Source organism: Mytilus trossulus, chromosome 3 (genome assembly GCF_036588685.1).
Source record: "Mytilus trossulus isolate FHL-02 chromosome 3, PNRI_Mtr1.1.1.hap1, whole genome shotgun sequence".
NCBI classification, from domain to species: Eukaryota; Metazoa; Mollusca; class Bivalvia; order Mytilida; family Mytilidae; genus Mytilus; species Mytilus trossulus.
The window spans coordinates 8,450,653-8,476,607 of NC_086375.1; the positions used below are offsets into that span (position 1 = coordinate 8,450,653).

The following is a 25,955-nucleotide window of genomic DNA, read 5'->3' on the forward strand; positions in this document are numbered from 1 at the left end:
TACTAAGGGGGGGGGGGGGGGTAAATTTATTGTAATATAACAATAATTTTCTTTTTTTAATTTTTTTGATATTCTGATAAGTCAATAAACTGATAATGCCCCCAGTTCATCAAATCTCGTATCTAATTAGTCGATAACGCAAAATCACGATCGATCTTGCACATGCGCATTGTTTCCCTGAACTAGAGTATTGATACGATATTCCCGGGCCTGTATTTTCTATCCTGATTTCCTTGATAGAGGGTTGCTGCTCAGAAAGTATCAAACCAAGAGTTCCAAATGGTGAAGTTGAAATCATCTTTTCGTAAATTTCACGGACGCCATCACGAGTTGGTTGACCATTATGGAAAACCGTTTCACAGATGATATCGGATATGTTCCTTATGTTGTAACTACAATACCCTTCCCATTACACGGACTCTTTACCGGATTTGTAATATCATTAACAACATGATGGGTGCCAAATGTCGAGCAGGATCTGCTTTCCGTTCTAGAGCACTTCAGATCACCCCAGTTTTAAGTGGGGTTCGTGTTTATTTTTCTGCAGTTTCTATGTTGTTTCTTGAGTACTATTAAATTTGTCTGTTTGTCTTTTTCTTTTGCAACCATGGCGTTGATAGTTTGCTTTTGATCTATGAGTTTAATTGTCCCTCTGGTATATTTCGTCCCTCTTCTATGATATACACACATGTATGTTTATGTTCCAAACCATATGAGTATTTTGACTGTACGTACGGTCTGAACCATATACATATGTAAGTATAGCCGAACAGTCTACTACGAGCAGGACCATACATTTATTCGAACCATATTGGGCAATTTGACATAAAGTCTTACTGAGTTGTACAAATTAATATCATTACAATTTTATGAATAACGTCAATAGGTAACAGTAAATTTAATTGTAATTAAATATTTTTTTGATTGTCTATTTAAATCCTAGGTTGATGGTGACCCTAACTGCTGTATGGAATATCAGATTCTTTACATTTAAATGTTGTGTTCATTTATGTTCCTTTGCATTTGCCTTTTTCATTTGCAAGATAATAGATATTCTGAAGAAAATAAATTGGCCACATTATATTTGTATTAATTTGAATTTCACTTATTTCGATCTGTAATATAAATTTGTATCTATTTAACTTGACTAACTTCTTAAAGATAAAAGCGGTCCAGTCGGTACGCGTGCGGTTTAAATATCCATATGGTCCGGAACAGTAATAAATATGTTTAATATTTATATGATTTTTGTGTAATGATATTAACGACTGGTTCACCATATACTTTCTTAGTTACTACATGCGCTCCAATTTGCTATTTGTATGTTAAAAGAACATTTATTATATTAAAGAAAATATGTACCAGATAACATTTGCCTTCTGGGATAACGTTTACTTTTATTGTATAATTGCTATTTGTGAATCTGAACAGTTTTAACATACAATGATTTGAATTAATCATTCAAGGTAGACTTTTTTTTTAGATTCTGTTCATCAAAGGTATGTGTGTTAGTTAATCACACAAACAGCTTTAATCAGATGATAAATGGTTTAAGTTATTGTTTGATGTGAAATATCAAAGTATATAAAAAATCTAATATTTTACTCAGCTTGGTGCATGTATGTGTTAATATTATAATCATTAATTCATACTTGTTTTACAGGATAGTAACAAAATGCTGACCCAAATGCTGATTGGTCACCAGCAATTCCCTGAAAAGATGTCTAATAAGACATTAAAATTTAAAGACATTGTTTTCCTTGAAGATTCTGCACTTTTATATAGCTAGGAGATTATTGATCTTGAGTTCTCGTGGGATTTTGTCTGATGCTCTTTCCGTTTCTGTGTGTGTTACATTTTAGTGTTATGTCGTTGTTCTCCTCTTTTATTTAATGCGTTTCCCTCGGGTGAGTTTGTTACCCCGATTTTGTATTTTGTCCATGGATTTATGCGTTTTGAACAGCGGTATTCTACTGTTGCCTTTATTTACATAATAGAAAAAAGTATGTTCACACTAAATAAAGAAAAAAGATTAATAGACAAATACATAACATATATTTAAAGTTTCATCATGTATTATCTCTGAAGAAATGAACCCGTACTTAATGCGAAAAAACAGCAAAAATATTGACGAAATATTACCATGTGATTGGGGTAAAATCGTCCTCTTAAAAAATTCCATGTTTGCAACAACAAAAGAATGTAAAGTCTATTTTCAAAAACAAATCATATGTGCATGACCATTCATTAAAAAGATAGAATGGACGGACTTCACCCTTACAAATGTATATAGATTTGAACACACATGAACACTAAGTGTCATATATTTAACCAAAGTAATAAAGTACCATAAAAAGAGGGACGAAAGATACCAAAGGGACAGTCAAACTCAAACATCTGAAACAAACTGACAACGCCATGGCTAAAAATGAAAAAGACAAACAGAAAAACAATAGTACACATGACACAACATAGAAACTAAAGAATAAACAACAAGAACCCCACCAAAAACTAGGGGTGATCTCATGTGCTCTGGAAGGTATTGTTAAATTTCAGTCTGGAGAATGGGTTTCAATGCTTTTTTTATTAATGACTTTTGCTGTGAAATGTTTTCCGTTAAATTTACTCTTGCAAATTAATGTTTGGGGGGGGGGGGGGGAGGGGTCATAAATTTGCCTCTATTTCTTATTTGAGGCATATAGTTGCAGCCTCTTTTGTAAATAGCTATAAACCTTACGTCATTTATACATTTTAGAATTGTACAAGCGTCTTTGTGTTCGGTTTTAATTGTTTTATTGTATAAATTTCAGGATTGTTATAGTTTAATCAGAATAGATTGATATGATTCATTGTACATGGTGCTCATACTAATGAAGGATATCTGTTATCCGAATTATTTATACATGTTATAAATAATTACGTTTAATGTTTCATTTATATAACCACTGATTTTGTTTTGTACACTTTTGAGGCATTTATGTATATATTAGAATTTTGAACACTTATATTTTTTTAAACAGTTTACAGATAGTAATTCCATCCAGATTAAATAAATCTGTATCAGCCGCATCGAAGTGTTTATAAAGAAGATATAATCATTTACATTGCTAACATGTTTGCTTCAGTGGTTTTAACTTGAAAATTGAAATGATTTAAACAACAAACATTATTCGTCACACACCTCATTAAACGTGAAAATAATTTAGATGTCCTTTGTAAAATTATTTATGAATTTTATTTTAATAAAAAAAGGAGCTTTATTACAGATTTGTTTTAAATTTTATTTAAATATTTAAAACAACTCATGACATTTAATCAGCCCGACATTTTTTCAGCGAGTAAAATAAAAAACCATGTATGGACATTTTAAGACTTCAATTCTTTATTAACATTGAGCCTTTCTGCTCTTCAGAATAATAAAATATATGTACAGTGTTTACATATGCCATATTACAAACAATTTTAACAATATGCATTATTAAGAATAGGTGACGTTAGAATTTTTATCAATCAAAATATATTTTATCACATAAAGATCAAACTTCTAAAAATCTTTGCCTATTTATATATTAAATCGCCAAGCCCAAATGAAGAAAAATATATCTTTAAATACTTCAAATCAATTAAATTGTTGTCCATATAAATAATAGAGAATGGTATAAGTAATGCATAACTGTTACTACCAGGTTTGAATAAGGATGTATACCTCTGAAAAGCCAAACATTTTTCTTAACATGATTTTTAGATTTATAAGACTGTAAAAAATGGTGAAGATAAAATTATATGGTGGTGCACTTCTTTTTTGCTACGACCCTTTGAAAGCACTCAATTTTGATGATTTTACCATATTTAATCAATTTGTACCCATTTTGAGGCTATTATCGAGAACAAAATCACAGTTGTACAATTGATTTTGTTTTCATACTTTAAATAAAGATGAAGTGGATCAATTAATCTAACTTTAAAATAAAAAGTTTATGTAAGTGTTAACATAAGAAATTTTCATCATATTTTGTTGTTTTTTCGTGTCAAATTTACAAAGCTGTCATTGTTGTAAATTTGGGATTTTTCTGTTTTTAGAATAAAATGCATTTTATTTCAACTTCCTTGTTATAAATGTTTGAAAATAAACTAATCTAAGAAATTTGGAAAGAAAAATTTATATGGGATGTACATGTTTCCGGTAAAATCATTTTGTGGCATTTGTCTAATTCTCCAAATTTTGGCTAATAAAATTACTTATTGGCAATAAAATTTGAAAAATATATTATTCAAAGACTTCTCATTGTAAATACACAATTCATTAAAAGAGTTAAGTTTGATTATAACAGTTTTTTTTTAATTCATTGCTATTTTCAACTTGTATCACATGTTTTGGAAATAATCCGATATTTCAACAAGATCGAAACTCCAGAAGGAAATACTGGGTCGACACCACTGCTGGTGAACGTTTCGTCCCCGAGGGTATCACCAGCGCATTAGTCAGCACTCCGGTGTTGACATGAATATCAATTATGTGGTCTTTTTTAATAAATTTGTCTGTTACAAAACTTTGAATTTTTCAATAAACTAAGGATTTTCTTATTCGAGGAATAGATTACCTTAGCCGTATTTGGCACAACTTTTAGGAATTATGGGTCCTTAATGCTCTTCATTTTTTAACTTGTTTGGCTTTACAACTATTTTGATATGAGCGTCACTGATGAGTCTTATGATGACGAAACATGCGTACAACATACTAAACTCCAAATTGTACACAAGAAACTGAAATTAAATATAATACAAGACTAACAACATGAACAAAGTCCAGAGGCTACTGACAAGGGACAGTTGCAAAAATGCGGCGGGGTAAAACATGTTATTTGAGATCTTAACCCTCCCCCAATACCTCTAGCAAATACAGAAAAGTAAACGCATAACAATACGCACATTACAATTCAGTTCAAGAAAGTCCGAGTCTGATGTCAGAAGATGTGACCAAAGAAAAAAAAACAAAATACCTATTTACGCAATTTTTTAACTGGTTGAAAATACAGCTAATTTATATTTGAATGTCAATTTGTTTGTTAAAGAACATGCCCTCAAAACAAAGATATTATGCAGTCAATAACAAAATCAAACATATTGATGAAGTTAGTATGTACGAATTCAATGATTAAATGAGTTTGACGCATCACTTCCTATTTTGACGCTGAAAGTACGCTTCTTTCATCAGTGATATTGTCAACTTTATAATTTAGTACAGTAGGGATGTTCTATTATAGATTAGACTACCTTAGCTGTATATGTCAAACCCTTGAAATTGTTTCATCTATAACGTCATTTAGTTCGAAATTGATTTTCCATTTAAACACTTTTCATTTTCAGCAAATGAGTTTGAATTCCCTTTGATATATTTGGTTTCTCTTTAAATTTGATTGTCACTGATAATCATTTTGTCGTCGAATGTCTTACGTACACAATGATAAAACTAGTATATTTTGAACTATTTTAATACCCCCATATATTACATGATACATAACTAAAACGTCATATGAACTTGTAACTTGTAAAATTAATTGATCAAACAAGCCAAAAAAAGAGAAAAATTTATAAATAATGTATTAGATATAATGGTTGCATTATTTTGCATACAATAGGGGCAGAAAACAAGAAATAAAAACATAACAAATCAGCAGAACTAAACTAAAAGCAACCGTACTAGTATAACAAACATTTCTATATCCCTTTTATTTTTAGCCAATCGAATACATATCAATAAATCTATCAAACTTTATATCGATGACATACAAAATTAGAACTTAACATACAGATGTTATAGATTCAATTTGATTTAATTTCTTGAATAATATTGTGCTACTTTTATTGATAGATATACATATTAATATAAAGTAAACCTCCATTACAAAATATATTAAAAGTATTAATTTACATTACAAAATTAAGCACTCATTCAAGATGATAATTACGTATGAAATCCACACAAAAACAAAGAGAATGCTTTCACAACATGACTATCTAAAATACTTAAATTTAGTTTAAATCTATGATTACTATTATGGTTTGACCGGACAATAATCTCAATGCTGATCTTTAATTTCGGAAGGCTACAAATGACTATGAAAAACTTCGAAAAAGTGGTCAAGACTTAAATATCACTTTTTTTTAGCAATTCACAAGATGGATTTTTTCAAAAATTCAATATTAGGTAAAGGTTAGTTTGTTGGAACAGGATGTATTTGTCGTGAAGTACGAATACATGATGATAAACAAAAACGAAATCTGGAGGTTTTCTTTATTTTTATCCTTCAGGGCAAAGATTAATCACTGAAAACTTTGATTGGAAATCTAGGGTAAAATCCATACCTTTATTTTCAATCTACCCTTTTAAATAAAGCCTCGAAGTAGGAATCCACTCTACGATTATACAAGAGCATGTGATATATATTCAGTTGAATGAGAAAATAGAGAGTTCCACTTTATGCTTAGATGCACAAAAAAAAATGGTATTCAAATGTTTATAAATAACACAAAACTATTATCAAAAGATATAACCAACGATCAAATGTAAAATTCGTAATATATGTTTTCAATAAATTACAAGTTATAAATTAACTATCAATTTGAGCAAAGGTTAGCATAGTTTACCAAGAAATATTTAATAAATAAAGATAATATGCAACGCCAAAACATTTTACGGAGATAATGGTAATGACATTGATGCCTTATGGACGGAATACTTATTCCAACTGATGTCCCCATGTGGTAGTGGCATAGCTGGAAAATTGTCTCCTATCAAATCAGTCAGATGGTTGTATCCTTGATTTTTTCTTTTTTTGTTTAATCTGCAATTAAATAGATAAAAACTGTCATAACTATAAAACGTAGTGAATATCAAGGACAGCGGGTTGGCTTTACAACATTTTGGTAATTGTGAATATGTTTAATTTTTAATACCAATTAATAATTTTTAAAAACTTGAAAATAAACAAAATTTCATATAAAGACCTTATTATAATTTCATTTATAAATACGAAAACAAGGATTCAATGAAAGTATCCTCTTTCAATTAGACCTACGTATCCGCAAGGGAATAAGTTTGTTGTATCCATTATAATCTATGGATTAACTTACAGTGTTTAGCCGTATCAACATTTAAGGTACTATTTTGTTAGTGAAAAATCTTATCTAATGCCAAAATAAAAAACGAAAGAAAACAACTGTTGTAAACCAGACTTGGTACACTCATTACCTTATGTAAAACATATTTAAATAAACCTGGTTTAGTAACTAGCCAAACCTCACTCTTGTATGACAGTTGCATTTAATCAATTCCAATAAAGAGGACAAAATTACTATTTACGAAGAGATTAAGATTGGGACGTCGTTAATAAAAATGTGTCCTTACCAATAATATTATATTGTGGGTTCTTCCAAGTTTTCATCGAAATCTCTTTCAAAACACTTAACATCAAATGAACCAGTAATCAAAGCGGCCAATATTGTTAAACTGCCTTTTCTACAGGTGACGTGAATCAGATTTGGATAATACAAAAATCGAAGATTGGTAAGAGTACATACAATATAAGTCTCTTTCATCTGACAAAGTTTAATAAAGGATATAGGGATGCCAATGAAACAGCGCTCCATCAACGTCACTTTTTATTAAAAAATAAACCATTCTTGGTCAAAGTATGGTCTTCAACACGGAGCCTTTGCTCACACCAAACAGCACCCTATAAAGGCCCTGTTGACTAGATTAAGTGTAAAATCATTTAAACATAAGAACAAATGGTAAAAATCTATAAAAACGGGAAACAGTAATGAGCCACATCAACAAACGACAACTACAGAACATTAGGTTCCTGACTTAGGACAGGTGTAATCAATTGCAGCGGGTTTGACAGTTTCAATAGAACTAAAACAATTATCCTTATCTAAAACAATTAATAGTGTAACAATACAACATATAGATATATTGATTGATTTTACATTTACCATGAGTATCCCCTTTCAAAACTAAAACACAAGTTGCTTCGAAACAAACCCGTGTTAAACTCAGACGATCTTGAAGGATATGATGTTTCACATGTTTAACACGTCGAGATGTGGAAGTTCTAATACAAACATATGATGAAGTTGTCTATATGTACCTGTTCAAGATCACACAAGTAATTATAACTGCTCCAACGAGAATCATAACTGCAATAAAAGCTCCAACAGTTCCAACTATGATAACTGTAAAATAAAATATGATCACTATTGAAAATTGCCTCTGAAATATCAATAATATCACGGGGTAATTCAGTTATAGATAATGCATATTTTAAGGTTTTTCTTGTCGTAGAACACACCTCGGATGCCAGGATTGTTCAAAGAAAAACCTCCCTCCGGTCGGTCTTTCATTTGATCAATCCTGACACCCCTCAGTGTGTTCTACGACACGAAAAACCTGAAAATATGCATTATCTGACTTATATACCGTCAAAAAAATTATTAATTTTATAAAGATTTGTAAAACTTTGTATTCTATTTTACCGACAACACTAAAGTGGGTTATTCCTTTCTAATGTGTTCAGGTTTTAATACGCTTTGCGGCTCACTTAGAATGTGAAATAAAACTCAATAAATAATTTAGATATAAACCTTTTAAAAATTATTATCCATAAACAATAAAAAATATTACTGTAACTGCATGCAGTAAGACACAAATGTATTGTTACCATCCGATAACACATTGTAAGTTATTTATTGTACCACTTAGCTTATGGAAAAGGGGGAGGGGTATGTTTTTTTTCCTATTTACTATGTTATTTCTATCGCGGAAAAGTGGTTATTTTTTTAACAATTTTACTTGAATCGAATGAAAAATTTAGAAAGATTGTCTTTTGAATAGCAATACATTTATTAAAAGATAATCAGGATATGATAATATACCCTCCGCATCCGACCTTTTTTTTTTAGTTACATTAATGTTATTTAATACAATATAATAACATCTTATTAGTTGATCATTTAATAAAGTAAAAGGTATACATAAATTTTACACAAAGACGAAATTCAATATAAATACATGTAGGTCACGGTTTCCTATTCAGTGTGTATCGTCTAGAACATGCATGAAACATTTGCCACTGGACGTTAAGCAAGCAACCAAAAAGCAATCAACCTATTCAGTTTGACTCAGTAAGATTTTCAAAATCTTACACAGGAATATATCAAATCCGGATATATTTTATGAAAGTCTACATTAAAATTCATCTGACATATATATGAAAATGTTTCTTTATTGTAACGATAAATTAACAAAACTTCACGTTATTTGTTTCTAAAATTAAAATGTGGGACTAAATGACGGTTTCTTTTACACCTATCATCGATTGAACTTTAGAAAATAAATTTCCAAATCGGCAACAAAAAACTATTAGACGAAAAAAGTTTTGAAGTAGGTTATAAATTGCATGTTTATCAAGGAAAATAATGACCTCACACAGGTCATTCTTTTATGCCTCGGAGCATATATCATTGAAACATAGTATCGTCCGGGGTGATTCTGAAAAAGATTGACCTGTCGTTCTGAAAGAAAATAACTCCATATAGGTATATAATAGTAAATAGTGATGTATTTTTACTTCATGTCTTATGATCGAAATTAGAATTAAAACAAACTAAGTTTTGAAATTGAGAATGCAAATAGAGAATGTGTAAAAGCGACAACCACCCGACCATAGAGTAGACAACGTTTTGCTAAATATGTAGTTTAGATAAAATTTGAAATCTCCTGTCTCCTGGACCTAGTTTTTCTAACACTTGGCATGTTACTGCAGGATAGCTATAAGTATCTGAATACATTACCAAATCTATGTCTCATGCAAATTGTTGCAAAAAATACTTGTTCAAAACATATCATGATGTTAAAGCACCGACGAAAATATTCATGAAACAAAACAGATGATTAATATTTATATGCTCACGAGTAGCGTTTGTTGATGCCACTGTTTTGAATTTTGATGTGTTGATCTCAGTTGTATAATCTGTTGTTAAGTCTCCTGTAAGCATAAAACTATTGATAAGATTTATTTTCATCAAGTGTGAAAATTGTTTTGTGAATAAACTTTCTTTACATTAAAATGTATCTTCAATATTGACCCCTTAAAACAGTATCTCAACTTAAACAATAGACAAAAAGTTATTACAGCTGAAGTACAGCAACATGTTTTGCTTTATGAAGAGATTTAAAAAAAATAGTATGCAGATCATGATGTTAATGTCCGCAAGGGCTACCCCACTATTTTGAGTGTTTCAAAATGGCTAAAACGATGAAAGTGATTGTGTTGTTTTAGCTTTGGATTAAAATCAAATGTGTTTTCAGATATTTTCGATTTCAATATGGATCACAAAGAGGATACATATGCACATACGTTGAACTATGTCAAGTGCACTGCCGTTGATTTTATTTGAAATATATAATACATATTAACAAATGAACAAATGAAGAGATATCAACGTGTCTTTATTTTAAATTATGTTGTTCTTCATAATTTTCAAGAGACTGTTGTCTTTCTCAACGGCACCACATAAATACCCGACACATTATTTTTCTCTAGATTTCGTTTTGCAAAATAAGTCCTATTTTCGTTTATAACATACGAACGAAGTGAAAATCAAGATGAATTTTTTTAACAGATAATTTGCGGTAGCTGCGGGTGGCAAATATTTCATAAATGTTCAGTATGAAAAACTATTTTACAACACTATTGTAGTCCCGTAGTTCATTTAGTAAATTTTAGATCTGCACCTTGTAACATGATGCAGATTATGCTGCGTATATAGATATAGGAAGATGAGACAACACTCCATCCAAATAACAATCTATAAAAGAAAACCATTATAGGTCAATGTACGGCCTTCAACATTGAGCCTCGGCTCACACCGAACAACAAGCTATAAAAGGCTTTAAAATTACTAGTGTAAAACCATTCAAACGGGAAAACCAACGGTCTAATTTATATAAAAAAAAACGAGAAACGAGAAACAAGTATAAATTACATAAACAAACGACAACTAATATACATCAGATTTCAGACTTAGAACAGGTGCAAACATTTGCAGCGGGATTAAACGTTTAAAGGGTACAAAACCTTCCCACTGTTTCTGAAACAATAGCCTAACATCACAACATAGAAAAACACACACAAAATATCAACTGGCAGGTATATGCCTGTATTACTTTATTATTATTTTTTCATTTCAATTGTAGCAGATAAATATGTTAGGAATAAGAGCAACACCAGTGTCATTTCGTTCACCAAAGACGGATGCGGATAAATACAAATAAGCAAAAAAAAAACAGACTTTGAACGTGCTCGATCAACTTATTATATTAGTGCTTAAGGTAGATGGGGTGTCTAAATCATAATCAATAGAATTTCTGAATAATTTGGCAAACTGTAGTTTTTATCCTGCTTGTCTAAGAACTTTAATAAAAATAATGGGTCACCGGACTAATTTTCACACTACAGGCTGTGCAAAATTGTAAAATGTTGTATAAATTATGCATGGAAAACCCAAGTTTCGGTCCTAAAACGAAAACCGCACCATAGAATTTTGAGATAAAATATGAGAAGATAGCTTCAATATTATTCTCTCAGATAAGAAGAAGAAAAAAGGGGGTCACCGAACTCGTTTTCCTGCTACATAATAAAATGGGTAAGTTCCTAACACATTCTATTGTAAAAGTTACATTATCTGCCCTTGCATTTGAGTTGTCTCCCCTTCTTTGGCAAAGTTGGAAAAAAAATAATCAAACAAAAGTATTTGTTTTTTTGGTAAAATACAACCATAAATATGATAAAACATGGCATATTATATATCAGAATGAAAAATATTACTCATGAATCACCTACTTATTTCAAAATTTGCACATTTTATCAAATATCTAGACCTTGTTTTCTGGTATTTCAAAATCCAAAATGCAGGAAGACACCCTATCTACCTGAAGGAAATAACACAAAACATGAGAAAAATGGCTGTGCTAAAGGTATTGGGAATGTTAAAATATTTTTTTTCTTCAAGAAACCGTTTTGATGAGTAATGAATAACGTCATTACAATGTTTAAACATAAATAGCCTGTGCCAATTTTGGTATGTTATTGGATCATTGACGCATCGAAAAGTTTCGTCTGTATGTGTTCAATCCATCAGAATATTTTTGAAACTTTAGGGTGTACAAACTTTTTTTTAGGACTCTATTGTTGCACAATTAGATACAAAAACTCTTCAAAAAGATAAGAGATCCGTCCCAGTTTAAGGTTGAGTTCAATTCATTATTTATTACTGTATGCTCATGTTTATAATTAAGTACACAGTCGATTTTTTTGGCCCATGGATTTACGAGTTAGCGGTATACTACTGTTTACTTTATTTATAATGCAAATATGGAATGTGTCAAAGAGACAACATAGAGCAGAAAAAAAAGAAAGGTGCAGGCATTAGAAATAAAATCATTGTGAGGGGACTTTTTTGTTGTTTTCTCATTGTTTATAATATTAGGATAATATTACCTGAACAGTCGGTGAAGTTAAAATCTAATACCAGGGTTGATGTGCCATTACATGTCGCAGATGCATCCGATAAGTGTGTATTGTTTAGTAAATACAACTTGAGGTTCCCCAACTCGCAGGCATCGCAATCCAAGGGGTTGTTCCCTAATTTCCTGTTGAGGCAAACATTTAAAATAATTTTACTTTATTCTTCGAAGCATGCAAATCTGATACATGTTGCAAATACACTTCATTCTTTTTTTTAAAATTTAATTATAAGAATATTTTCAATTTACTTACAAATGTTTAATTATCTTTTGGATGGAAGCAAACAAGTCAATGAAAAATCCTTTTCCAAATTATTATTATTTATTTTATCTTCAATTAATACTGAACTTTAATTAAGCCGTAATTTTGTTTTATTGAGGGGTTTTCTGATTTTTTTTTAGTCAAGTTGTGAATCTTTTTTCTTAAGAGGCATTTATAATCAGGTTTGATAATTAAAGATTATGACACCGTTGTCAATTGCATGTCAATTTCATTAGAAACGCCAAGTCCCCCTCTTATGTCTAAGATAATTTTTCATACATGTATTACTCGACTACGCTAAGAAAAGAAATTATCAATCAATAAGATATCTGAGATATTTTCTAAAATGTAAAATCAACAAAATATTGAACTCCGAGGAAAATTCAAAATGGAAAGTCTCTAATCAAACAGCATAAATAAAAGTTCAAACAATGTTGCAACTTTTTATTAACATGATCAAAACTATATAAACATCGGAATATCTTTTCTCATCTGTAAAAGAGAGAAAAGTTTATATAAATACAAAACAGACATAAGGACTCATGTGAATCAATTATCAAATATAAATATTTTGTTAACATAATACGCATGAGATGTGATGCCAATAAAAACTGACGTGTTCCTTCATTCAATATTGCAATAATTATACATACAGAGTGTTAAGTGCTGGTAGGTCTTGAAATGTTCCTTTCTGTATTGTAGTTATTTGATTGTTGTTCAATTCTCTGAAACAAAAACATAAATAGTCCTGTTAATTGTATTCTTCAGTGTAGAAATGATGCATTTTAATGCATTCATTTTGTATAAAAAGAGGGACGAAAGATACAAAAGGGACAGTCAAACTCATAAATCTAAAACAAACTGACAACGCCAAGGCTAAAAATGAAAAAGAAAAACAGAAAAACAATAGTACACACGACACAACATAGACAACTAAAGAATAAACAACACGAATGGTAAAAATGGTTCTGATCGGATGACAACAAGCATACCCTTCTCTGTATACCTTTATTTATTCTGCAATGTGTTGACATGTTATTTATTTCATATTAATTACAAATACACATTGTGTATCATTAGATATCCTTTCAATCTCATTTTGTTACATTTAAAGGAGAACAAGAAGTATTAGAACACTGGTGTTAATAGCCGATGCTCGAAGCTTTCATGTGACGTCATTTTGTGAAGTTCACAAACACGATACATGTTTGTTTTTATAATGATTTCTGCAGTGTGAACATTCGGTTTATCGATGTCTATTTGATAACTATTTAAAAGTCAATTACTTAAAGAAGTTTGATTGTTTTAGATCTTTTAACCGACTTTCGGAATCCTCTGGTTTTATCCATTGGAATGCCTTGAACAAAAATTGCCCAGTGACCTCTATTTGTCTTTTTATGGAACCGTTAATCTTGTTATTACATTTGAAGAAGAACAAGAAGTATAAGAACACTGTGTGTCATTATGTAAAGTTCACAAAATCATTTACATATATAATGATAAACAATCTGATAAAGTCTTATACAATTTTAATTACTTTTTAACAGTTTTTGAGAACTTCAACTTGTCAATGATAAAGCTATGAAAAGTCAAGAGAGAATATTTTCACCGCTAAAATTTCAATGACTTATATCTCGAAATCAAGCAGTGTGACCTATATTTTTCGTTTTGGTCTTTGAATTCCTTTATTAATCCCCTATCTATATAAACTAGTGTTTTGAAAAATTAGTAACTTTGAAACTGAGAAACAAACTCCCTTACAAAAAATTGTTTCTTAGAGTCATTGTTAAATAAAAGTATATCCAATCCATTCGAACTGAACAGGTATGTGAATGGACAAACTATTCGACGACGGAAAATTATATAACATTTTGTTCTCGGCAGCATTTATTTTACAAAATATTGTCACTATGTATACATACAGGCGATCTAGTGCGAGTAGGTCTTTAAATGCTCCTTTCTGTATTGTAGTTATTTGATTGTTGTCTAGATATCTGAAACAAAACAATGAAATATTTTTAGATAATAAACAAGATAAGATTATCCTTCCAGATCACTTGAATTTTCACAGAGTTTGGGAGGTTTATTCTCTTTTATGTAACGTTTTATGTGCTGTATTTATCTGGTTTTTTTTTTAAACCATAGGGTTGTTAATGTATTTTTGTCTAAGTCGACTAACATCTTTCCGTATAGGCAACAGTTATGTTTTTCAGATTTGTTTACCAATTGACATTGACAGATTGTTTTCTTATAATTCACAGGATTGTTTTAATTTTTGCAATCAAAATTTGTATATAACAGCAAGATATATAATAAGGCATACCATCCATTACATTGTACCTACACAATTATTCCACGGAGAAGTTTAAGTCAATCAATATTTGTCAACAATGGACAACTGCAGAACTTTCAAATGTCGTTCGCATTGATAACGGTAGACAAAACTCTGCCACATATAAACCATAGATTTTTTATCATTTAATTCTTAATAAAATATTATTACAATTTATACATACATTTGATATATAAGCAGTTTATATCTAAATACAAAACAGACATATGGACTCATGCAAATCAATTCATAAATATAAATATTCTGTTAACATAATAAACATGAGATGTGATTTCATTGACGACTGACGTGTTCCATCTTTTAATATTGCAAGAATTATACATACAGGGTGTTAAGTGCTGGTAGGTCTTGAAATATTCCTTGCTGTATTGTATGTATTTGATTATTGGCCAAATGGCTGAAATAAATCAATAATAATGATAAACATATTTTACATCAACACATTGTTTACTCTCATTGTCAAATGGAGATTTATGTAATGTTGATGTAATACTGTAAGTGATCAATAAACGATACTAGTATATAGACAACACTAGTGTATTGACTTGAAATATCAATGGTACAAAGAAGAGGCTTAGAAACGGGGATATACAAGGCTATGTCGAGCTTTTTCTCCGTTCGGGCCTAATTCCTATATCGTCAGTATCATGAGTATGTCAAGTCAAAAACACTAAAGTGGTCCTTAAACTTGAATCATTTATAAAATCATTTTCACTTGTTTTTTTATTGTGTTATTGTTATTCTTTTATTTGAATATTAGAACCAATCCCCCTTTAAAACGGCCGTATATCTTGAACGGCAAAATATACTGCAAAATGAAATGTACATCACCTGTCAGTGCTGAAATACTTCGTTTGAATATGGACAATAAGCATACAACATAATGATTTACAGGTTTTAAACAAAAATATTAACAAGTTAATTATTTTTTCCAACAGTTGTAAAAGAATTAGGTTTGAGTTGTTCCACGCTTCGGTGTATACATTGTAAACCAGGACAGGTTATGGCAATAGTAATGAATCCGTTAATATAGTCCTGGCTCTACTAATTAAATATTCATGAGAAAAGTGATATCGATTCGGTGACTGTTTATGATATAGAAATATACACTCAACACATTTGTGACTGCTTTGATAATTCGAGTGCAGTATGCCTGTATATATAAGACTTTCTATTTGTTATCATTGAGTACACATACAGTACGTATAAAGCTGACAGGTCTTGAAATGCTCCTTGTTGTATTGTTGTTATTTGATTGCTGTATAAATATCTGAAACAAAACAATGATAATGTGTAAGATAATTAACAGAATATTCTTATACTTCCGAAAGATCCTTATATTACCCCGAGTTCAGGTTGTTAACGTGTTGTTTATTCTTTATTTTTTATGTCATGTTATGGTTTGACTTTGTCTTTTTTTAACCTTTGTGTTGTCAATTTATATATTTTTGTTTTAAATCTCTCCAATAGAACGAGTGCAGATTAAATCTATATGGAAGCTTTTTTAGTTGTTATTTGAGTATTGTATAAATATCTGAAACAAAACAATGAAATATTTTAAGATAATAAACAGGATATGCTTATCCTACTAGATCAACAGAAATGTCCCGGAGTTTGGGAGGATTTCTATGTTACGTAACGGTTTATGTGCTGTATTTATCTGGGTTTTTTTAAACCATAGGGTTGTAAATTTATTTTTGTCTAAGTCGACTAACATCTTTCCGTATAGGCAACAGTTATTTTTTTCAGATTTGTTTACCAATTGACATTGACAGATTGTTTTCTTATAATTCACAGGATTGTTTTAATTTTTGCAATCAAAATTTGTATATAACAGCAAGAAATATAATAAGGCATACCATCCATTACCAACACAATTATTCCATGGAGAAGTTTAAGTCAATCAATATTTGTCAACAATGGACAACTGCAGAACTTTCAAATGTCGTTCGCATTGATAACGGTAGACAAAACTCTGCCACATATAAACCCTAGATTTTTTATCATTTAATTCTTAATAAAATATTATAACAATTTATACATACATTTGATATATAAGCAGTTTATATCTAAATACAAAACAGACATATGGACTCATGCAAATCAATTCATAAATATAAATATTCTGTTAACATAATAAACATGAGATGTGATGTCATTGACGACTGACGTGTTCCATCTTTTAATATTGCAAGAATTATACATACAGGGTGTTAAGTGCTGGTAGGTCTTGAAATATTCCTTGCTGTATTGTATGTATTTGATTATTGGCCAAATCAATAATAATGATAAACATATTTTACATCAACACATTGTTTACTCTCATTGTCAAATGGAGATTTATGTAATGTTGATGTAATACTGTAAGTGATCAATAAACAATACTAGTATATAGACAACACTAGTGTATTGACTTGAAATATCAACGGTACAAAGAAGAGGCTTAGAAACGGGGATATACAAGGCTATGTCGAGCTTTTTCTCCGTTCGGGCCTAATTCCTATAACGTCAGTATCATGAGTATGTCAAGTCAAAAACACTAAAGTGGTCCTTAAACTTGAATCATTTAGAAAATCATTTTCACTGGTTTTTTTATTGTGTTATTGTTATTCTTTCATTTGAATATTAGAACCAATCCCCCTTTAAAAGGGCCGTATATCTTGAACGGCAAAATATACTGCAAAATGAAATGTACATCACCTGTCAGTGCTGAAATACTTCGTTTGAATATGGACAATAAGCATACAACATAATGATTAACAGGTTTTAAACAAAAATATTAACAAGTTAATTATTTTTTCCAACAGTTGTAAAAGAAATAGGTTTGAGTTGTTCCACGCTTCGTTGTATACATTGTAAGCCAGGACAGGTTATGGCAATAGTAATGAATCCGTTAATATAGTTCTAGCTCTACTAATTAAATATTCATGAGAAAAGTGATATCGATTCGGTGACTGTTTATGATATAGAAATATACACTCAACACATTTGTGACTGCTCTAATAATTCGAGTGCAGTATGCCTGTATATATAAGACCTTCTAGTTGTTATCATTGAGTACACATACAGTACGTATAAAGCTGGCAGGTCTTGAAATGCTCCTGGTTGTATTGTTGTTATTTGATTACTGTATAAATATCTGAAACAAAACAATGATAATGTGTAAGATAATTAACAGAATATTCTTATACTTCCGAAAGCACCTTATATTACCCCGAGTTAAGGTCGGTTACGTGTTGCTTATTCTTTACTTTTATGTTATGTTTTGACTTTGTCTTCTTTTTTTTTTTTTTTTTTTTTTGATTATATCTTAAATTTTAAAACAAAAATATCAAAAGTGAGTAACTCTAAGTAATTCTGTATTGTAGTTATTTGATTGTTGTATAGATATCTGAAACAAAACAATGAAATATTTTTAGATAATAAACAAGATAAGATTATCCTTCCAGATCACTTGAAATTTCACAGAGTTTGGGAGGTTTATTCTCTTTTATGTAACGTTTTATGTGCTGTATTTATCTGGTTTTTTTTTAAACCATAGGGTTGTAATTTTTTTTTGTCTAAGTCGACTAACATCTTTCCGTATAGGCAACAGTTATGTTTTTCAAATTTGTTTACCAATTGACATTGACAGATTGTTTTCTTATAATTCACAGGATTGTTTTAATTTTTGCAATCAAAATTTGTATATAACAGCAAGAAATATAATAAGGCATACCATCCATTACATTGTACCTACACAATTATTTCACGGAGAAGTTTAAGTCAATCAATATTTGTCAACAATGGACAACTGCAGAACTTTCAAATGTCGTTCGCATTGATAACGGTAGACAAAACTCTGCCATATATAAACCATAGAATTTTTTATCGTTTTTATAAACCAGTTTATATCTAAATACAAAACAGACATATGGACTCATGCAAATCAATTCATAAATATAAATATTCTGTTAACATAATAAACATGAGATGTGATGTCATTGACGACTGACGTGTTCCATCTTTTAATATTGCAAGAATTATACATACAGGTAGTAAAGTGCTGGTAGGTCTTGAAATATTCCTTGCTGTATTGTATGTATTTGATTATCGTTCAAATGGCTGAAATAAATCAATAATAATGATAAACATATTTTACATCAACACATTGTTTACTCTCATTGTCAAATGGAGATTTATGTAATGTTGATGTAATACTGTGAGTGATCAATAAACAATACTAGTATATAGACAACACTAGTGTATTGACTTGAAATATCAACGGTACAAAGAAGAGGCTTAGAATAGGGGATATACAAGGCTATGTCGATCTTTTTTCTCCGTTCGGGCCTAATTCCTATATCGTCAGTATCATGAGTATGTCAAGTCAAAAACACTAAAGTGGTCCTTAAACTTGAATCATTTAGAAAATCATTTTTACTTATTTTTTTATTGTGTTATTGTTATTCTTTTATTTGAATATTAGAACCAATCCCCCTTTAAAACGGCCGTATATCTTGAACGGCAAAATATACTGCAAAATGAAATGTACATCACCTGTCAGTGCTGAAATACTTCGTTTGCATATGGACAATAAGCATACAACATAATGATTAACAGGTTTAAAAAAAAAATATTAACAAGTTAATTATTTTTTCCAACAGTTGTAAAAGAAATAGGTTTGAGTTGTTCCACGCTTCGTTGTATACATTGTAAACCAGGACAGGTTATGGCAATAGTAATGAATCCGTTAATATAGTTCTGGCTCTACTAATTAAATATTCATGAGAAAAGTGATATCGATTCGGTGACTGTTTATGATATAGAAATATACACTCAACACATTTGTGACTGCTCTAATAATACAAGTGCAGTATGCATGTATATATAAGACCTTCTAGTTGTTATAATTGAGTTCACATACAGTTCGTATAAAGCTGGTAATCACTGAAACAACTAGTAAATACATGTAATTACTAAATTGGCTAGTAATTATATGTATTTACTGAAATGTTTAGTAATTACTTGTAATTCCTAATTTCACCTATTTACTGTAACATATATATAAGACTTTTTCATTGTTATCATTGAGAACACATACAGTTTGTATAAAGCTGGTAGGTCTTGCAATGCTCCTGGTTGTATTGTTGTTATTTGATTGCTGTATAAAGATCTGAAACAAAACAATAATAATTTCGTAAGATAATTAACAGAATATTCTTATACTTCCGAAAGCACCTTATATTACCCCGAGTTTAGGTCGGTTACGTGTTGCTTATTCTTTACTTTTATGTTATGTTTTGACTTTGTCTCCTTTTTTTTTTTTTTTTTTTTTGATTATATCTTAAATTTTAAAACAAAAATATCAAAAGTAAGTAACTCTAAGTGATTCTGTATTGTAGTTTTTTGATTGTTGTATAGATATCTGAAACAAAACAATGACATATTTTTAGATAATAAACAAGATAAGATTATCCTTCCAGATCACTTGAAATTTCACAGAGTTTGGGAGGTTTATTCTCTTTTATGTAACGTTTTATGTGCTGTATTTATCTGGTTTTTTTTTTAAACCATAGGGTTGTAATTTTTTTTTTGTCTAAGTCGACTAACATCTTTCTATATAGGCAACAGTTATGTTTTTCAGATTTGTTTACCAATTGACATTGACAGATTGTTTAAGAAATAATTCATGGGGGCTTGAATATATCGTTATTTTACCACGGGTTGGCCCTTTATGACAAATATTTTACCCTGAGCGATAGCGAGGGGTAAAATATCGGCATAAAGGGACAACCCGTGGTAAAATCTAGATATATTCAAGCCCCCATGAATTATTTCGATTCTAATAGGACAAATACGGCATTTTATTTGGATCGAAGCGCTCTAGGTGGAGGCCATTATTTGCCGTTCCCATGAATTAACGCACTTTTAGATTGGCGTAAAAGAACGGAGCAAACAGAATAAGTGACATGCTCAAAGTATTCACAAAACTTATTTAGATAGATTTGGATGAATTTTAATGATAACTTACTTATATGTCTTCTATGTATATAAAAAAATGGGCCTATACCACATTTTAGCATCGTTTGTTTACGTTTCCTTGTTGTGATGATTTTCGGTGATCAAAGCGTGTATTTTCCCGTAAAATGCTTGAACCATAACGTCATCATTCTATGACGTCGGGTACTTCATTCATAAAAAAAACATATGACGTGGGAGTACGATCGGAACAGCCAATGCAATATATTCATATTTTACCACGGGTGTGTACTCAAAGCGTTTGAAGGACGTCATGTTAGAATTTCTTATAATTCACAGGATTGTTTTAATTTTTGCAATCAAAATTTGTATATAACAGCAAGAAATATAATAAGGCATACCATCCAGTACATTGTACCTACACAATTATTCCACGGAGAAGTTTAAGTCAATCAATATTTGTCAACAATGGACAACTGCATAACTTTCAAATGTCGTTCGCATTGATAACGGTAGACAAAACTCTGCCATATATAAACCATAGAATTTTTTATCGTTTTTATAAACCAGTTTATATCTAAATACAAAACAGACATATGGACTCATGCAAATCAATTCATAAATATAAATATTCTGTTAACATAATAAACATGAGATGTGATGTCATTGACGACTGACGTGTTCCATCTTTTAATATTGCAAGAATTATACATACAGGGTGTTAAGTGCTGGAAGGTCTTGAAATATTCCTTGCTGTATTGTATGTATTTGATTACCGTACAAATCGCTGAAATAAATCAATAATAATGATAAAAATATTTTACATCAACACATTGTTTACTCTCATTGTCAAATAGAGATTTATGTAATGTTGATGTAATACTGTAAGTGATCAATAAACAATACTAGTATATAGACAACACTAGTGTATTGACTTGAAATATCAACGGTACAAAGAAGAGGCTTAGAAACGGGGATATACAAGGCTATGTCGAGCTTTTTCTCCGTTCGGGCCTAATTCCTATATCGTCAGTATCATGAGTATGTCAAGTCAAAAACACTAAAGTGGTCCTTAAACTTGAAATTTAGAAAATCATTTTCACTTGTTTTTTTATTGTGTTATTGTTATTCTTTTATTTGAATATTAGAACCAATCCCCCTTTAAAACGGCCGTATATCTTGAACGGCAAAATATACTGCAAAATGAAATGTACATCACCTGTCAGTGCTGAAATACTTCGTTTGAATATGGACAATAAGCATACAACATAATGATTTACAGGTTTTAAAAAAAAATATTAACAAGTTAATTATTTTTTCCAACAGTTGTAAAAGAAATAGGTTTGAGTTGTTCCACGCTTCGTTGTATACATTGTAAACCAGGACAGGTTATGGCAAAAGTAATGAATCCGTTAATATAGTTCTGGCTCTACTAATTAAATATTCATGAGAAAAGTGATATCGATTCGGTGACTGTTGATGATATAGAAATATACACTCAACACATTTGTGACTGCTCTAATAATTCGAGTGCAGTATGCCTGTATATATAAGACCTTCTAGTTGTTATCATTGAGTACACATACAGTACGTATAAAGCTGGCAGGTCTTGAAATGCTCCTGGTTGTATTGTTGTTATTTGATTACTGTATAAATATCTGAAACAAAACAATGATAATGTGTAAGATAATTAACAGAATATTCTTATACTTCCGAAAGATCCTTATATTACCCCGAGTTCAGGTCGGTTACGTGTTGCTTATTCTTTACTTTTATGTTATGTTTTGACTTTGTCTTCTTTTTTTGGTTTTTATTTTGGATTATATCTTAAATTTTAATACAAAAATATCAAAAGTAAGTAACTCTAAGTAATTCTGTATTGTAGTTATTTGATTGTTGTATAGATATCTGAAACAAAACAATGAAATATTTTTAGATAATAAACAAGATAAGATTATCCTTCCAGATCACTTGAAATTTCACAGAGTTTGGGAGGTTTATTCTCTTTTATGTAACGTTTTATGTGCTGTATTTATCTGGTTTTTTTTTTAAACCATAGGGTTGTAAATTTATTTTTGTCTAAGTCGACTAACATCTTTCCGTATAGGCAACAGTTATTTTTTTCAGATTTGTTTACCAATTGACATTGACAGATTGTTTTCTTATAATTCACAGGATTGTTTTAATTTTTGCAATCAAAATTTGTATATAACAGCAAGAAATATAATAAGGCATACCATCCATTACCTACACAATTATTCCATGGAGAAGTTTAAGTCAATCAATATTTGTCAACAATGGACAACTGCAGAACTTTCAAATGTCGTTCGCATTGATAACGGTAGACAAAACTCTGCCATATATAAACCATAGAATTTTTTATCGTTTTTATAAACCAGTTTATATCTAAATACAAAACAGACATATGGACTCATGCAAATCAATTCATACATATAAATATTCTGTTAACATAATAAACATGAGATGTGATGTCATTGACGACTGACGTGTTCCATCTTTTAATATTGCAAGAATTATACATACAGGTAGTTAAGTGCTGGTAGGTCTTGAAATATTCCTTGCTGTATTGTATGTATTTGATTACCGTACAAATCGCTGAAATAAATCAATAATAATGATAAACATATTTTACATCAACACATTGTTTACTCTCATTGTCAAATGGAGATTTATGTAATGTTGATATAATACTGTAAGTGATCAATAAACAATACTAGTATATAGACAACACTAGTGTATTGACTTGAAATATCAACGGCGTTGTCAAGACGTCGATAACGTCGGATCAAAACAAATTGTCAATGCGTAGGAAAAAGATATAGTTCCTTACATTTTCTACATTAATTTCATAAAAAAAAAGACATTTGCCAATATAATAAAAAGAATAACCAAACGCCGTATTTGAATATCAAAAATAAGACAACGCATGACCGAACGACGCATGGATTAAACGAGTGCGCAGCATATGTCTATGGACATATCTTTATTTGATGAATTATACTTGTGAGTGTCCACTTTGAAGGCAACAGTAAAGACTTTCATTCTAGTGGACACTAAAAGACATAAAAGGATAGCCAGGATAGATGTGTCTACAAATAAAATTGGGATTTGAAATGGGGTATATGTCTAAAAGACAACAACCCGCCCATGAAGCAGACAACATCCAAAGGCCACAAATACATGCTTTCAAAGTACAGGATATATATTGAAAACATCAAAATGACATTCGCCTCATGCAATGATCTTATAGTTAATAAACAAAAATTGAGTTATAAATTTACATAAGTCATGCTGAAGGCCAAAAATGTTGACGAGTAGATCCTAAGACATTGATAATGAAGCTCGGTCAAATGAAAACTATTTCAGCTCTATCTTGCTTTAAGAGAGTAAGCGTATAAAACATTGTTTTGGTCTTTGCGTGCTATTAAACGAGAGGGAGGAGTATTACCCAAAATTATTAGGAATCGTTTTTAATTTTTTGGGAAGAATTTAGTTACTAGTATCTAATGTAATTGTCATTGAGGAATGCAAGCTATAAGTAAATATTTTCACACTTATTTAAGCCATGACGGACTGCATGAAACGTACAATTACATGATAACACATTTTGCAAACATAAGTCATGAAACCTATATATTTCGGAAACTTTGTGATCATTGTACTCTACAGAAAAGGACACGTTCTGGCCTATTTATTGTTGTTCTTTATGCATTGGTGAATTTAAATGTATATTTTTCTTCATAAAGATTTATTTTAAACATTGTACAAGTTAAAACCATTTTAAAGCAATATTTTGTACAGGTTATAACATGTATGAGCTACTTTTGTACAAGTTATAACTTGTATCTTTGCATTATACAAGTTATAACATGTACAATATGTTTGTGCATGATATAACCTGTATAAAATCGCAACTTGTACACGACATATACATGTCGATTCATTAAATTTTGAAAATATTTTAAAAGTCTTTTAAAACAAATAGACTAACATCTTTATGTATAGGCAACAGTAGTTTATATTTTTTTAACCAATTGACATCGATCTATTGTATTTTTATAATTTACTTATTCATTGTAATGTGTGAAAACAAGTTTTGCATATGACTATGAACTATGATAAAACATACAAAGAATTAACATAGCTGAGTAAAAACTGTTCGAGTGGAGATTAAAAAAGTCTAGGTTAATCAATAACTGTCACTAATGAGCACTATCAGACTTAAAATGTCGTACACTATTATAACGGATAACATGCTCTGCTAGAAATTAACCGCAACCTCTCATTTGTATGATAATCTCATAAAATGTCATTATATTGACAACGATGTGTGAACAAAAAAAAAGTCACAATAGTTAAAATGTCACAAAAAGGCGTCAGCAGCGTAACTAACCCCATCAAAACTGGGGTGATCCCAGGTGTACGAGAGGCTAGATCAGATGTTACGTCTGGCGTACTAAATCATAATCCTGGTACTATTTACGCCACTGGGTCATGCCTCTATTGGTGGACGTTTCGTCCCCGAGGGTATCACCAGCACAGTCACCAGCAGAGTAGTCAGCTCTTCGGTGTTGACATGAATACCAATTATGTGGTCATTTGTTTTATAAATTTCCTGTTTACAAAACTTAGAATTTTTGGAAAAACTAAGGATTTTCTTCTCCATAGCATAGATTACCTGCCGTATTTGACACAACTTTTTGGAATTTTGGATCCTCAATGCTCTCCAAATTTGTATTTGGTTGGTTTATAACTATTTTGATATGAGC

The 25,955-nt window shown here is 30.4% G+C and overlaps 1 long non-coding RNA gene across 1 annotated transcript; it reads right to left on the minus strand.

Moving 5' to 3' along the window:
- Window positions 1-12,568: 12,568 nt before the first annotated feature.
- Window positions 12,569-14,822, minus strand: LOC134709205 (uncharacterized). Its single transcript, XR_010105920.1, has 3 exons — window positions 14,774-14,822; window positions 13,505-13,576; window positions 12,569-12,715 (listed from the first exon to the last, which is right to left on the minus strand). It is a non-coding gene; the product is annotated as an uncharacterized LOC134709205 (long non-coding RNA).
- Between the last annotated feature and the right edge of the window lie 11,133 nt (window positions 14,823-25,955).